Raw genomic sequence first — 14856 nt, forward strand, 5'->3', positions numbered from 1 at the left:
CCAAGGAAGTTCCTGCCTCTGGCAGCCAGACAAGCTGACAACGGTGCCGGTTCGGTGACCGGCCGGGGGGCCGGCAGCCCCATAGCAAGGCTGGAAATGTGACCCTCTGTCTCAGAAGGTTAAACCCGTGACACTTCTCTGACATGTCTGACAATGAAACCCAGCCTTCCCGGGTCAGCCCCGAAGGAGGCGACCTCTGAACCAGCAGGAGGTCGCATCTCATTAAAAACGAATCTGTCCAGTTCTGTATCGATGGCCTTTACTTGCTGTAATTAAAAAAAAATTGTAGTCCTAGAGCAATGTTCTCCTGGAGCAATTACCTGGCAGTCAGTATAGACTATGGCATAAATGTGATATGTATCCCGTCCAGCCATGGCATAATGATGAACTGTCGGCTACAGAGGGCGAGCAAAGCACAGAACTTGTACAGCAGCCTCCGCTAGATGTGAAAGGGAATCCATCCAGAAGAAGAGATCTCCTTGGGTTGGGTGACTCTGGTCTGTTTCGCCTGTTCTGTGAGATTCCCCCACTTGGGCCGGGCCCCCACCCAGCCATCGGCCTTAGAGGCCCTGAAAACTCAGTTTTAGGAAGATCGCATTTTATGCCAGATAGAGGCAGGGGTAGGGAAACAAATGTCATGGCTGTGACATCTTGGGGGGTCTAACCAATATAAACGCAGTGAATTAAAGTCAACCCCAGTCTGATCAGTTGGGTCAATCTAAAGTCACAATGGGTCCCTCCCCCCAAAGTGAGCTGCTCCCTATATGACAGGAATAAGAGTTAAATTGGGGAGGCCAAATTCTTGCTAAAGCCTAATCCTGACGGGAGCTCCACTGTAGTGGCCTCATCGGGGTCAGTGAGCGCTGTGGGGTCTGCGACTGCAGAGTTCATTGTAGGACCCTTGGTGCCCTGACTGCACTAGGAGTTTGCCAAAGGAGGGACTTGATCTGTGCACTGGTTAAGGGCCCTGGGCTCTGGCTCAAAGACTGGTCCGAGGTTTCAAATGACTTTTGTTTGGAAAGCTGTTCTTTGGGCGGGCGCATTGTAGGGTGGGAGATCTGCAAGGTGGATGCCCATCTCCCTGCTGCACGTGCCACGCCTAGACAGGATGGCTCCCTTCTGGAGCGGCTGGAATGCTGCGAGGGTCTCGGTGGAATGACTTTGCAAGGTAAGGCAGCCCATGTCTCGCTATTGGTTTTTAGTAGCGTCTCTGTTGGGAAAAGTCCTTTGGGGCTAAATGTTCAGAGCTCAGAACCTGGCTTGCAGTGAGCAATTCCACGGGCAAACAGAGACCTGAGCATGCAACTGAAAATGAGCTTGTGGTTAGTTCCTGCACTGTGGGCAAAACTCCACTCAGGCCGAGGCCTAGGCATCACTTAAGTCCTACTCAAACCCCTCCGGGTCTGCACCGGGAGTGGGGTCATTGGACTGAGACCTTATTGAGGTGAGTGGGCCAGGAGCAGGCCCTGTGTGTTTCAAATAAATGTCCAGGGTGTTTTGCTCTTGAGGATACTTTTAAACATCACCTTGTTTCCTGGCGTTTGTGCTGCTCTCGCCAGCACCCAGACTCCGGGCGGTGCTAGGGAACAGGAGGTATTTCGCTTCACATTCCTTGCACAGTTAAGGAATCAAATATTTTCCAGGGGCAAGATTCTCAGGAGTGACTGGCAACTGCAGAGGCCTCCAATCGTGGGGCCTCATCTTGAGACCTTTCAAAGGGACCCGATTTTCAGAAAGTGCTGAGCAGTGCCTCAGGAAACCGGGCTCTTTTCGGGCGTCCCAAACCGGCTCTTTGAAAGTGAGACACCCCAAATTCTGAGTCACCTCTGATTGCAATGGCTTCTTGGCTAGGGGTGGTATGCCTCACTGGAGCAGGCTGAAATGTACTGCTTCCCAAATGGCTAGAACATTATCAAGACACATCGAGTGAGTGCATGCCACGCATGGCTGCCTAGTGCACTTGTACGGCCCAGGCAAAGCGAATGCTCCCTCGGATCGCGTCTGTAAATTGCTGCTGTTTGAAATGAGCCCATGGCTAAAAAGGTGAAGGTCAATGTAATTTTTACCACTATGAGCAAAGCCTGACTCCTGTGTTTGACTTTTCAAATCCCCTTCAGCGCTCTAGCATGGTTGGTGTCAAATCCAGGCCTCCACCTCATTCCGCGCGGAGGGCCAGCAAAGCATTCCCATTCATGTATGCAAATCTGCAACTGGTGAGATATTGTTTGCTGATCTGCGGGGGCCTCCTTTCTCCTAATCCAAGCCTGGAGAAGTGCCATGACAGCTCCACCCGGGATGACAAGAGATCTCCCTGCCTGTCTTTCTACAGAATGCCTGTGTCCATGCATGGGGGGTTATTTTGAATATCCCACTGCTATGCGAATGAGTGTAGCGAGACTCGGGATTGGTTCCCATCATGTTGCCTGCCCCTGCTCTGATCAGGGCTGGACAGCACAGAGGTAAAAGCACTCACGACCATTGGTGCCTGTACTGCTGCCATGGGGCCGCATGAAGACTAGGCCAGGAAGGCCTGTAGGAAGCTTGCCCAGTGAGTCACTTTAAAGCGCATGGAATTCACCCGCACTCTGCAAAATCACCACAGAGCGAAACCAGGCCTAAGGCGACACGTGGCATCCTCTGCTGGCAGTTACCGCGAGATGGTCAGGGCCCCAGGATGGAAGTGTAGCCGGGTAACGCACTATGAGCCGATCAGGGTGTGAAGTGCAATGCACCCGCGTACAGGGGATTTCTAGCACATGCTTCTGAGGTCATCGGCGTCGTTCACCTGACGCCACGGCCCAGAGTGCAGGTGTGGGGATACAGGGCTGCAATCAGATCAATACATGAATTCAACAGACACCCTCTTGTAGGTGCTGAATGCCAGAAGCAGCAAATCCACGGAGCGCCTTCAACTGTGTGTTTGTGTGTGTGAGAGAGAAGGAGAGATCTTATGATAAAATAAGTCCACTGGGGAATTTGTCAAGGAGTCTTGGCACACACGGCAGGGCTGTGGTGCTGTAGCTTTGCCGCGGTAGCTAATCAAGGTGGCATCAGAAGGATTAAAGCGTATGTAAATTCTTTCCTGATAAGATCCTCAACCAGGAGAGGGTCAGGTGCCAACTGGGTCCTGAATTATCCCCCAGGAATCAGGGTGCAAAACTCCCCTCTCCCCTAAGCTGCTACCGGCTCAGTCTCCAAAGTGCAGCACCTGGCTTGGGAGACATCTGGCGTGGGGGGTGAGGGCAAGTGTGGAACCCCCCAGCCCCTGGTGACTTGTAGCAGGCAGAAGAAGTGGTAGGAAAGCTTTTACACCCTGCCTGGCTCATGACCACAGGCTCAAGCCCTGAGCAGAGGGAGGTGGAATCCTGGCCCCCTGGGAGTCAATTGGACGTTTGCCATTCATTCGAATGGGGCCAGAATTGTGCCCCTGGTCTTTGTCTGTCTGAGCTGCCACTGAAGCCTGCTTGGGGGAATGCAAGCGGCACTGAAAGAGGAGGAAGAGGGAGCGAGAGGGAAGGAGACACAACACAGAGATGTAGCAAAAAATCCCAGCGTCAGCAGTTTGCATTTAACTTGGGGGCAAAACTGAAATCGACATTGATGGGAAAAATTGCCCCGTGGCATTGGGAAGAAAAGCCCCTCTGTTTCGTGGATGCACAAGTGAAAACCTTTTGATGTTGCAGAATATAATTAATGTCATACTGTCGGAGCTGGTAATAAATCAGTTCGTAGATGTAGAGATTTCAAGGTCCAGCACCGAAGAGTCAGGCTCCCCTGGCCCATCAGAGCTACTGCTAGAAGACAGCACATTCTCCACCTCCATTCTTCTGTCACCTGGCTTTCCTTGCCTGCCCGTCTGCCTGAGGACCTGTCCTTGCCTGCAGAGCTGCAGGAGAACCCTAGCCCAGATCCCTGCAGTGCTCCGCTGGTTACACGGCTCTGCCCCTGGGTTTCACCTGCTGCTGCTCTGGTTCCAGATCATGCATCTCCCCAGGTTACATGGCTCTGCCCCTGGGTTTCTCTTTGGGATTCTCATACCTGCATCTCACTGTCCCTATGGGAAAGGGTCCCTGAATCTCTGAGACCTTCTTCTCCACAGCATGCACCCCAATCTTTGAGGCCTCCCCACTGTGGAGCACTCTCCCAGCCAGGGCCATCAAGACGGGCTGCCAAACCTTCCCCCCCGCCCCCCGCGAAGGTTTCAAGCAGGTGGAGTGAGTCTGAGCACAGCACTGTAGGACGGGGCAGCACACTGGGGTCTCTGGATTTCCTTGTGCTACCGTTCGTTGCGGCCGGCTGACCCTCAGGGCCTCTCCTTGTGTAGAACTGGATCCGGCGAAGTGTTGAGTGCCTTCTTTGGCTGCCGTGGGAGCGAGACACTCATCACCTTGCGGACTGGGCCCTTAGTCCACGGGGGCTGTTGGACATGCACAGAGTTTCTTCTCCCCCTCCTCCAGGGAGGGAGGGACATATCTCCTCAGTGCTTTCTTTGCCCTGCAGATCCAGGGAGCAGGAGATCCAGGCCGAGCAGCCTGGTCTCCCTCCCCCAGGGCAGTGCAGAGAATTGATCATTAGTCCCCAAATCCCACATGCCTTCTGATATCACACTTCTACGTTCAGACCTGCCTTTGCCTTAAATGTCAGAAATGGGCGAGGAGGCTCTGGGCTAAACCCACCAGAGGCGGCTACTGGGCTGACATCAGCGTAGTTGTGTCCACTTATGTCAGGTCGGTGTTTGGTCGTCCCTGGCAGCCCCAGAACTTAGCATTCCTGTTTCTGGAGAGACTGCCCCAAATGCAGGTTCATTTGCCTACCACAATAGCCTAGAGTTCTCCTCCATCAGTAACAGCTGAACCTGACCAAATGGCAGATGCTCGTCAGTGAATTCAGGTACCTGGTAACTGGGTTAGCAGGATGGTCACTGTAACGAAAGCAATAGTGTAAGGACTTGTATAGAGCCAAGAGATCTGAATGAGGCCCCCAGATAGGAGCAGTGCTCCATTATTTAGACGGTGAATTCTTCAGGGTTCTGACTATGTCTTTATGCAGCCCCTAGCGCAATGGGGCCCTGACCTTGGTTGGGAGCTGCAAGTGCCAGGGGAACAACAGTAATAATCAATGCCGATGAGCTGGTGGGAAGATTAACTCTTGTTAGTGTGTTACTGCCTTACTGGGTTTTTTGTCTGAGCTGTTGCACAACACATCAAGTAGCTGGGTAAGACACTGTCAATCATGTTTTGCTGGCCAGGGAATTCCAGATGAGTTAGTAACTGATAATGGCTCACAATGAATGAGTGGCTCATTGTGGTAATTCGCTTTGATATTTCGGTTCAGGAATGTGAGGCTGAGCCCTCCTGACTGTGCACAGTCAAACGAGTTAGCAAAAGAAAAATCAGTACAAATAGCAAAGAACTTGCCAAAATAAAAACTCCTGCTGGATTCAAGGGATCCATCCTCACATTGCTGGAATATCGCAGCACATGCAAAATGCAGTGTCAGGCTCAGCAACACAAACAAAGACAGAAATCTTGGTGCTGATATCTAATGAATGTCCTGAGTCTAGCACAATTAACCCTGATGTAACCACAAAGTTGCTGGATGGCAGGAAACTAGACTAGAAGAAATGCTACAGGCAGAATGCCAAACAGTTACCCCCGTGCAATGGGAGAGGATGTTAGACCAGGATGCATGGGTGCTATTCCTAGCTCTGGGACCAAGTCTCTCCTCCTTATTCATACTGCTTTGCACCGTCCCTTTGGGAGGAGTAACATACCACTCAGCTTGAGGATGGATGGGTGAAATTGGGCACTCAGCAATCTTGGGGATGTCTCTTCACCTGTCTGTGTCTCGGCTTCCCCTCTACCCTTTGGGATTCTGATAACATCTAACTCACCAGGCTATTACCTGGGGAGCTGTGAGCACCTGGCCGAAATGGTGCTGCTTCCCTGCGGCATTGGCTGCTCTTCCTTTTATTTTGATCAGGGCCCCCAATTAACTTTTTCTGAATCCACCAATCAATGCAAGAAGCTAGAACCTGGCCCCTGCTAGCAAATGAAAAACAAAGTTGTGGATAGGACCCTACCAAATTCACTGTCCATTTTGGTCAATTTCATGATCATAGGACTTTACAAATCGTAAATGTCATGATTTCAGCTATTTAAATCTGAAATGTCATGGTGCTGTAATTGTAGAGATCCTGACTCAAAAAGCAGTTGTGTGGGGGTGGTGGGGGTGGTGGCAAGGTTATTGTAGGGGGGTTGTGATACTGCTACCCTTACTTCTGCACTGCTGCTGCTGCTGGCAACGCTGCCTTCAGACCTGGGTAACTGGAGAGCGGCGGTTGCTGGCCGGGAGCCCAGCTCTGGAGGCAGAGCCGCCGCCAGCAGCAGCATGGAAGTAAGGATGGCCTGGTATGATATGGCCACCCTTACTTCTGCGCTGTTGCCTGCAGAGCTGGGCCCTCAGTCAGCAGCTGCCGCTCTCCAGCCACTCAGGTCTGCAGGCAGCAGCGCAGAATTCAGAGTGGCGTGGTATGGTGTTGCCAGTCTAACTTCTGCACTGCTGCTGGTGGGGCACGGCCTTCAGAGCTGGGTGCCTGGCCAACAGCCGCTGCTCTCCGACTGCCCAGCTCAATGAAGTGGCAATACCGTGACCTGCCTAAAATAACCTTGTGACCGCCCTGCAACTTCCTTTTGGGTCAGGACCCCCAATTTGATAAACGCTGGTCTCCCCCCGTGAAATCTGTATAGTATAGAGTAAAAGCACACAAAATACCAGATTTCACGGGGGGAGACCAGATTTCATGACACGTTTTTCATGGCCATGAATTTGGTAGGGCCCTAGTTATGGAATAGACCTTCCCCTTCCCATGGCTTTAACGCTACCCTTCGCCAGGAGCCTTTGCAAAACCCCTACTTGAGAAAGCGCTCATGCGTCTTTCTACCTTCCATCCCACCCCTCCACCCCACAAACAAAAAGTGCTGGTTGTTTGCACTGCCAAATCCTTCCTTTGCAAATGAAGGTCTGTATACGTTTCATTTCATTTACTGGCCTTTATTCCCCACTCGGACTTGGGAACTTTGTGCATAATTAGGTACGTTTCCCCTTCCCGCCCCAAAAAGGCATTTTCCTTCCAGAAAACATTATTCGTCATTATGCAGACAGTCCCATGTGCGTGCACACGGCGTCAGACACACACAGGCCAGGGGCTGAGTCTTGCGCCCGGCGCCTTCTCTCATCGCTCACACCTGTGGAAATGGAATGCAAAGTGGGTGCACTGATTTGCACAGATGTAAATAAGGATGTGTGGAGTGAGGCCCTGGTGAAGGGAATTAGATCGGGAAGAGGGTGATTCTAAGAGCATCTTCAACCCCCTTAACTTTAGCCTCTCAGAAGGAAGCCTCTATCATACAGGGGATACAACCAATGAGAAGAGGCCGAGGTGAGGAGAGAAGGCAGTAAGCGACGGGAGGGGGATGTCACTTGGGGGAACCCTGCTGTTTATTGCAGAGATCCGCTTGTGTTGTTTTGATGTGTATCTTTTGTGTTAGTTACATTATTTTCCTTTTGTTCCCTGCCCTGGCCCCGCTCCGGAGCCGAGAGGGCTGCAGAGATTGGGGCTGCAGATCGGCTCCGGGTTTTCCTTCTCCCAGCACGGCATAGGGTGCCTAGGCCAAGGTCATCTAGCAGAAATGAGTGCAGCTCAGCACTTGTGGAAACAGGATTTGACAACAGGCTTTGTGTTTTCTTTCCATTGTCAGAGCCGGGGCGATGACACACATCCATTCCTCCCTCCCACCTGTTTGCCAGCCATCCCCAAAGTCCTTGGAGCAGAAGGAAGTCCCGACAGCTACGCCAGGCAGTGAGATGGGGAACGGACTGATTGCACTGTGCATGGGGATCTGTGTAGAGAGAAGAGATGCGGTGGGCGTTCGGCACTTTGGAAATGTGACAGACAGACAGATCCATCTTTGGATCCTTTACGAGCGAAGGAAGAACGGGCATGTCAGGAAGAGGGAAATGCCACGGGCTGAATGTTCCAACCCTTTAAAATGCACTGGAATCCAGCCCTCCTGCTTTCTCACCAGGTGCCTTTGATCTACCCTCACCCCCAGAAACAAACGGAAGTCTCTCTTGAACTCACTCGTTTGTAGTCTTGGCTTTCGAGCATCTTCAGCTCTGTGTTTCCGCTTAGCCCTTTGGGCTGAGTCAGTGCAGTTCACACGGAGACATTAGCAGATAGCACTTTATCTTACCAACCTTATGTATCTGCTCTGCTCCTTCGGAAGGGGGACGTGGCTCAGTTTCGAAATGAAAGGGGCCTGAGCAGGAATAATGGATCAGGGACATTAGCCTCGCTCCACAGCGCAGCGCTCAACCTTCCGAGACCTGCTGGGGCAACTCTGACCTTTCCGATGTCTGATGGAGACTCACTGCAAGGGACACAACACAAAAATCGCCTGGCAGAAGAGCAGAGGAGAGAGCTGGCCATGACGCCAGCGTCACTGCTTTAATGGCTAGAAAGTTTTCTATAACCTGCTTTCCTGATTCAGCTTTTCTGCCATGTGTAATTTACAGTCATGTCCAGTGAGACAGCGACATGCAGCTTTACATGGGACACAGGCCAATGTGGGTCTAAAATGAGTGATCCACCTTGTCATGAGGGAGGGGTTGTGAAGTCTGCTCCAGAGAACTCTGCATTAGCTACTCTCCGGTACACCTGGCTGGGCGATGTCTGTAATCCCAGTGCTACGACCAACCATCTTTCGTTTAGATTCTAATAACAGGCTGTGGTTCTGAAGCACGAGGCCTGTTGCTAGAAAGGGCTCTGGCTTGTCGTATTATTGCCTTTGCAGTGCATCTCCTTTCCCGTCGGAGCCCAGCAATGGCAGCTCTCGCGAATGCACTCGGGATACGCGACGGGTCTGGGTGGCATAGTCACAAGTTTCTGTTTGATCTTGTGAGACGTACTTGGCGTCACGTGCGTATTCAACCCCGGCTAATGCTGCACCATAGAAAAAGTCTCACGTTAACGACTTTTGTCACAAAAGTCATTAACATAATAGGACTTCCACATCAAAATTGAATATTAATACTACACCAGGCTGCGGCAGTAAGAAGGATAATTGCTCTAATACATTTTCCAGTAGGATTTTCGCATCATAGTAGCAATTGCATTAGCAAAACCGATTATTAACACATCTGATACAATAGAAAGGGCTCATAGGAGTTAAGTTGGTTCCTTTTTTCTCAGGACTACAGCCTGAGCGGTTGAGCTGTGTCTCTCCCCTTCACCTCGCCTCAAAAGAAAAATACCCACACATCAAACCACAGACCCTGCCAGAATGGCTGCTACTAGCCATGGGAAGCAGACAGCCAACTGGAAATGTTTATGGACAGTTAGGAGATTGGGGGCCTGATCCAAAGTTGGTCAAGAGAAAAATTCCCCTTCACTTCTGTGTAAGTATTCGGAGCAGCAGCAGGGATGTTTTGCTGTTACAGAGACGGCTAAGTGACAGGTCACTTGCATTATGTACAACACACTGGATTGTCAGTGCACACACCACATGCAACAGTTGTGGGTTGCTTTCCTGCAGCCCCTCCCAGGGCTAACCAGTAAACTAAATGCAATGTGGCAGAGCATTCATAATCATATATACAGATCTCACTTTTTCGCACAGTGTTTGAACTGTAGAAGGTAATGGTGGTGGTGGTGGTGGGGGGGGGGGTTCTCTTGCCTTTCATGAGTTTCATGCAGCTTTCCTGGATCTACTCAATCATAGCTACCAGGGTGAGTCTTTCATTGGCCTTTGGAATGCATTGGATTGCACCTGATGCCTTAGATGTGTGTGTACATGAGAGGGGGAAACTGAGAAAGAGAGAGACCTTGGGGTGAAAGTGGACAGCAAATTAGACATGTCTTTGCAATGTGATGTGTCAACAAAACAACTAGGCCATTGCAACTCTGAGCTGCATAATGAGAGACATCACCTCCCTGGAAAGAAAGGAAATAATCCTCTCCATGTCTCTTGTGTCCCCCCACCTGGGATATCACCATAGCTGAGAAAGGTGTATATCCAGGATTAGAAACCAGCCCTCCTGACTCCCAGGCAATGTGCTTTCAACACCAGAACATGCGTCTTCTATTGCTCCTCATGTGCTCCCTCCTGATCTTTGTCAGCCTTTTTAAATCCGGATGGAAAATGCATCCTAGAGAGGATGGCTTAGTCAGATGAGCACCCGCCTACCAGATTCTCTAGAACCATAGGTCCAAACCTAGGGTCTGCTCACCCCTCCTTCTTTCTTCAGGGAGTATATGAAGGAGCACACAGCCATCTCTTCTGCATGGATGTCAAAGATTCTGCAGCAGGTCCCTGGTGTCCTTGACTCAAACTCCCCTCCTTCAAATGTGGGGCTGTTTTGTCCACTTCACGCCCACCCTGCACCTGAGAGATGGCAGAAGATACGTGGCTTGGATGTAGTACTGTACCTGTATAGATCTACACGATGTATGTATGTATGTGTAGTGGGGCTAGATCGATAGATAGATCAGTGGTTCTCAAATGTTTGCACTGGTGACCCCTTTCACACAGAAAGTCTCTGAGTGCCACCCCCCTTATAAATTAAAAACACGTTTTTATATATTTAACACCATTATAAATGCTGGGGGCAAAGTGGGGTTTGGGGTGGAGGCTGGCCGCTCGTGAACCCCATGTAATAACCTCGTGACCCCCTGAGGGGTCTTGACCGCCAGTTTGAGAACCCCTGAGATAGACGGATAGATAGATAACTTTGCTGCTACACTAGAAAGTGGCCATTCCATGCACAGGGGGCTGCCTTGAGGAAAACACAGAGATGGGCATGACAGGGTGGTGGAGGGGATGCGATGGAAGGTGAGATCTGAAATGTTGGCTGGGGGCAGATGCGCAGGGCCTTGAAGGTGTGACACATCCATGATGCACAGTGAGACCACAGACCCCCTTGGTGTATGGGGCAGGACAGAGGACTGGAGAGGAATCCACACTCCCCTTTGGTGGGTGAAGGGATCAGAGTGTGTCACAGGGTTACATATTTTGAATACTAATCTGATTACTTGCAACTAGTTACTGTCACTCTAATCACTTGCTCAACAGCCCTAGGGAGCAGCATTGTGCTTAGGACTCACCATGGCCTCCAGTCCCATTGAGGGTCAATACGACCCTTGATCACGCATGGCCCTGGGCACAGAGATAAAACTCATTCGTTCTGTGAATCTGAAATTAGTGGGAAGCCTGAACGCCAGGAGACCTGCCCTTCCCTTCCAGGCACTGTGCAAATGAGAGGCTGATTGCTTATCAGACCCCTGGCTGGGTTGGGCCTTGCACTATTGGCTTAGAGGACTCTTGGTTTTTGGAGAGGTGCATGAAGCTTGCACCTTGGCATTCTTGCTGTCTTCTACCCCACCCCTCTGGCCCTGAGTTTAAATTTCCACAGCTTTCCCTTTATATGACACCTTTCCCGAACGCATGCAGCTTTTCTTCTAACCCGCCCTTTTTATACTAACGGCCAGGGCTCCGGGGAGTCCCGGGGGGAAGGAGACGTTTCCTATCACCTTTGAAAGAGACTAAACCCTGGTGGTGGAAAACTGATGAAACATTCAGAGCAGAAACTCATTCAGTGTTGCAGACCAGCAGATTTGCAAATTAGCAAGTAAGCACAATGAGAATAATTTAAAAAGCCTCCAATCAAATAACCCAGGATACTGCATCCCAAGCTCAGACTAAAAGTCACGCACTCTGAGTAATACCAGGCCTCACGGCTATGAAGAGGAAAGGGCTAGCGCGTCAGATCAAATGCTTGGAGTTATGAGACGGGGACATTTGGATTCTGTTCTGGATCCTTTCCTGGTGACTTGGACTAACTCTGCGAAATCCTTGCTGAGAATCCCAGGGTGACTGGCTGGGATGTTTTGTGAGAATTCACTGGGGCTTGTGGATTAGCCAAGTGAGAATTAGAAAGGGTTCGTTGTGCGTATTGCTCGGCCTGCGCGCTGGATGCTTTACAAGGGAGCACAAAGAGGAGGTCTCTGCCCCAAAGCGATTGTACTCTAACTAAACGTCTCTCCCTGTCCCTGCAGTGACAATCAACAACCCCCCCAAAAGACTTAGGGCCTGACTCTTATCGCAAGCCGCTTTCACACCAGTCTCACTTCACTGTCTTCAAGTTACTCCTTGTTTACAGCAGTGTCAGTGAAATCAGAATCCAGATCTCACTTTTTCTGTGAGGCCACAAAAGGAAAATATATTTAATCTGCCAGATAATTAATATATAATACATAGAATAGAATAGAATAACTTATGACAAATTAATAAACTGCCAGATGTATCTATGTAGGCACAGGGGGCTGCCCTCGTGGGTCTGTTTGCAGGATTGGCACCTAAAGATTCCCTGTATGACCTTGTCTGTCCTTTCAATGTGTTTACTTGTGTCTCTGAGCACACCCAGTGCAGGGCTGGCACTTGATAAATAAACAATCAGACTGGCCCAGGTGTCTAGCAGGGAGTCCCACAGAAACAGGGATAAAGTTTGCACTGTTGAGGTTGCACAGAGGGGTCCTCTGCGGCGCTACTTGGTCTCTGTACAAGCAGAGGGAGAGGAAGGCTGTGGCGCCTGCGGGGAAGGCACCGATCTGGGACTCAGTTGGATTCTTGGCTCTGCCACAAACTCCTTGTGTGCACTTGGGCAAGTCCCTTAGTCTCCCTGCACCTAGATCGCCCATCCACTCAAGGGGATAATGCTGCCCATCTCCCACCATGTACCTGCCTTGTCTAGGCCCTGATCCTGCAAATGACTCGTGGGCCTCCAGGGGTTTAGTGGAGGGCCCTGGGTCACTGAACCTATGGCAGGATGGGGCTTTAGGCCTTTGTGGGCAGGGGCTGCCTGCCACAGAGCTCCCCAGTGTAGTCACATCCTGCACCCACCGAAGGCAGTTTTCCTGCTGGTGCAGATGTGACCGAAGCACTCTTCCCTGGGCCTGGCTGGGTCTACACAGGGGCATAGCTAAGTGGTGGGGGTGGCGGGTATTGTATCTGGCTCCGTGTATGTGCAGCGCCCAGCACCACCCGATCTGGCCGGGGCCTTTAGGTGCTACAGGACCAGCTGCCCACAGTGCAGGGAGGGGAGAGGGAGACCCTGGAGGGCTGGCTCCAGCGGCTGGGGGTCCCCTGCCCCAGAGAGGTCCCTGGCCTCCGCAGTGACCTGCCAGGAGGAACAGACAAAAGAAGCCCCGGGAGGCCGAGGCGAGCCCGGCGCCTTTAAGAAAGCGGAGGCTCCAAGCCCGCCGGAGATCGCGGCGAGGGAAGGCCGGTGAAAAACCAGCAGCCCCCCGAGAGCAGGGAAAGAGCTCCCGGTGCCAAGCCCGCGCCCGCCTGCCCCGAGGACTGTGCTGAGCCGGGCGCGCGGGGGGGGGTCGCTTCTTCTTGTTGTTGTTGGTGTGTGCGCAAAGGTCCGAGCAGCAAATCTCTGTTTCCTCCTCTTGTTTTGAGCGGTGCAATGTAGGGATTTCCTCTCCCCTCCCCCCAGCCCGCTTGGCTTTTGCAGCTGCAGCAAGGACGTTACTTTGTCTGGATCCCGACCGCTCCTGCCCGCCCCGAGAGCCAGGGCGCCAGCTCCGGGCCTGGGCAGCCGAGGGGCATGTAGCCGGGGCCATGCACGCAGCAGCCTCCCCATTTGCATTCGCCAGGGCAGACGAACAGGAAGAAAAGGGAGTCCCGCTTGTCCGCCAGGCCGGGCCCAGAAGCGGGCGGCTCCGCTTCTCTCCCGGGGAAGGGGGAACATGCAACTCGGCACCAGAAAATCCAAACCCCGCCAGGTAAGTCCCGTGCCCGGGGAGCCAGAGCTGGGCTGGGGCAGCTCCTTGCAGCCCTGGATGGCAATGAATGAAAAGCCCCGCTCAGCTTTGCATGGGGCCCCGGTATAAACCTGCCCCCCCCCCCCGGCCCCAGCAAAGTCAGCGGCAATGGCGGGGGGGGATTCGATTCCGCTTCGCTCTCATCCATGGTCTGTTGCATGGCCCCGGCTCCGTTGGGGGGAAGCGAGGCGCGTCCCCCGGCCATAAATCGGTGCTGCTGGAGGCTCCAGCCCCCCGGGCGCGCTAACTGAATGGATTTACTCCGCGCAGGCAGGTAGGGGACCCTGGCACCGGAGCAAAATCGTAAAATAATCACAACCGCAGCTGGCCCCAGAACGCAGCGTCCAGCTCCGCCGTGGAAAAATCCGGGATCCGACACCAACCCCCCGCCCCCCCAACAGCAGCCGTTTCCGCTTTCGGGAGAGCGAGAGGACGCATTAAAGCAACATACCCCCCAAATTACCCTGCATCCGAGGCGTTTTCCATCGGCCCGCGCTGCAAACTGGCTTCGGGGGCTCCAGGGGCCCGGGTCTCTGCCCTGCTCTGGATTTGGGCTTATCCCGCAGATCTGGCCCGGGAGGCGGCGGCCTGGCGGTAGGTGCTTGGGGCTTGTTTGCCTTTTTCATTCTTCTTTTTTTTTTTTTGTAAGTCTTTTTGCCGCATTTTCTCCTGTCCCCCTGCCCTCCTTAATTCCTAAACGAATGGGGCTTTAATTCCAGAGGGAAACGGTCCCCCTTGCCCTGGTCTACTTCTGCATCTCCCCCCCCCCCAGTGCAGTTCAAGGAGCTTTCATAGCTATTCCAATCAACCCCCCCCCCACGAAAACACAACAAAGCGGGGTTCAACCCAGCCCCGTTTTCTCTGCTGCGCTCTCCTGTGTATTAGGGAGCGGTGTGTTGTTTACTAACTTTGTGTACGGACTAGCAGGACAATTGCAGCCAGACTCCGATCTGTGCCAGCTCCGAGAC

General features: G+C 52.3%; 1 protein-coding gene and 1 long non-coding RNA gene across 4 annotated transcripts in view; one reads left to right on the forward strand and one right to left on the reverse strand.

The window, feature by feature from the left end:
- Positions 1-7056: 7056 nt before the first annotated feature.
- On the reverse strand, positions 7057-14433 carry LOC128847601 (uncharacterized). Of its 2 annotated transcripts, none has more exons than XR_008446923.1 (3): positions 14352-14433; positions 8260-10445; positions 7057-7247 (listed from the first exon to the last, which is right to left on the reverse strand). It is a non-coding gene; the product is annotated as an uncharacterized LOC128847601 (long non-coding RNA). The 2 variants fall into 2 exon arrangements; XR_008446924.1 differs by having other exon boundaries at positions 7057-7901.
- Positions 13762-14856, forward strand: part of BAHCC1 (BAH domain and coiled-coil containing 1) — an 88048-nt gene continuing 86953 nt past the window's right edge. The window contains exon 1 of one of the 2 annotated variants that reach the window (XM_054047140.1): positions 13762-13849. The gene's annotated coding sequence lies outside the window, so the exon portion shown is untranslated. Of the gene's footprint in view, positions 13850-14394; positions 14483-14856 lie in introns of those variants that run through there. The other variant, XM_054047138.1, reaches the window with a different exon arrangement.

This window comes from Malaclemys terrapin, chromosome 13, assembly GCF_027887155.1.
Source record: "Malaclemys terrapin pileata isolate rMalTer1 chromosome 13, rMalTer1.hap1, whole genome shotgun sequence".
Lineage (NCBI taxonomy): Eukaryota > Metazoa > Chordata > Testudines > Emydidae > Malaclemys > Malaclemys terrapin.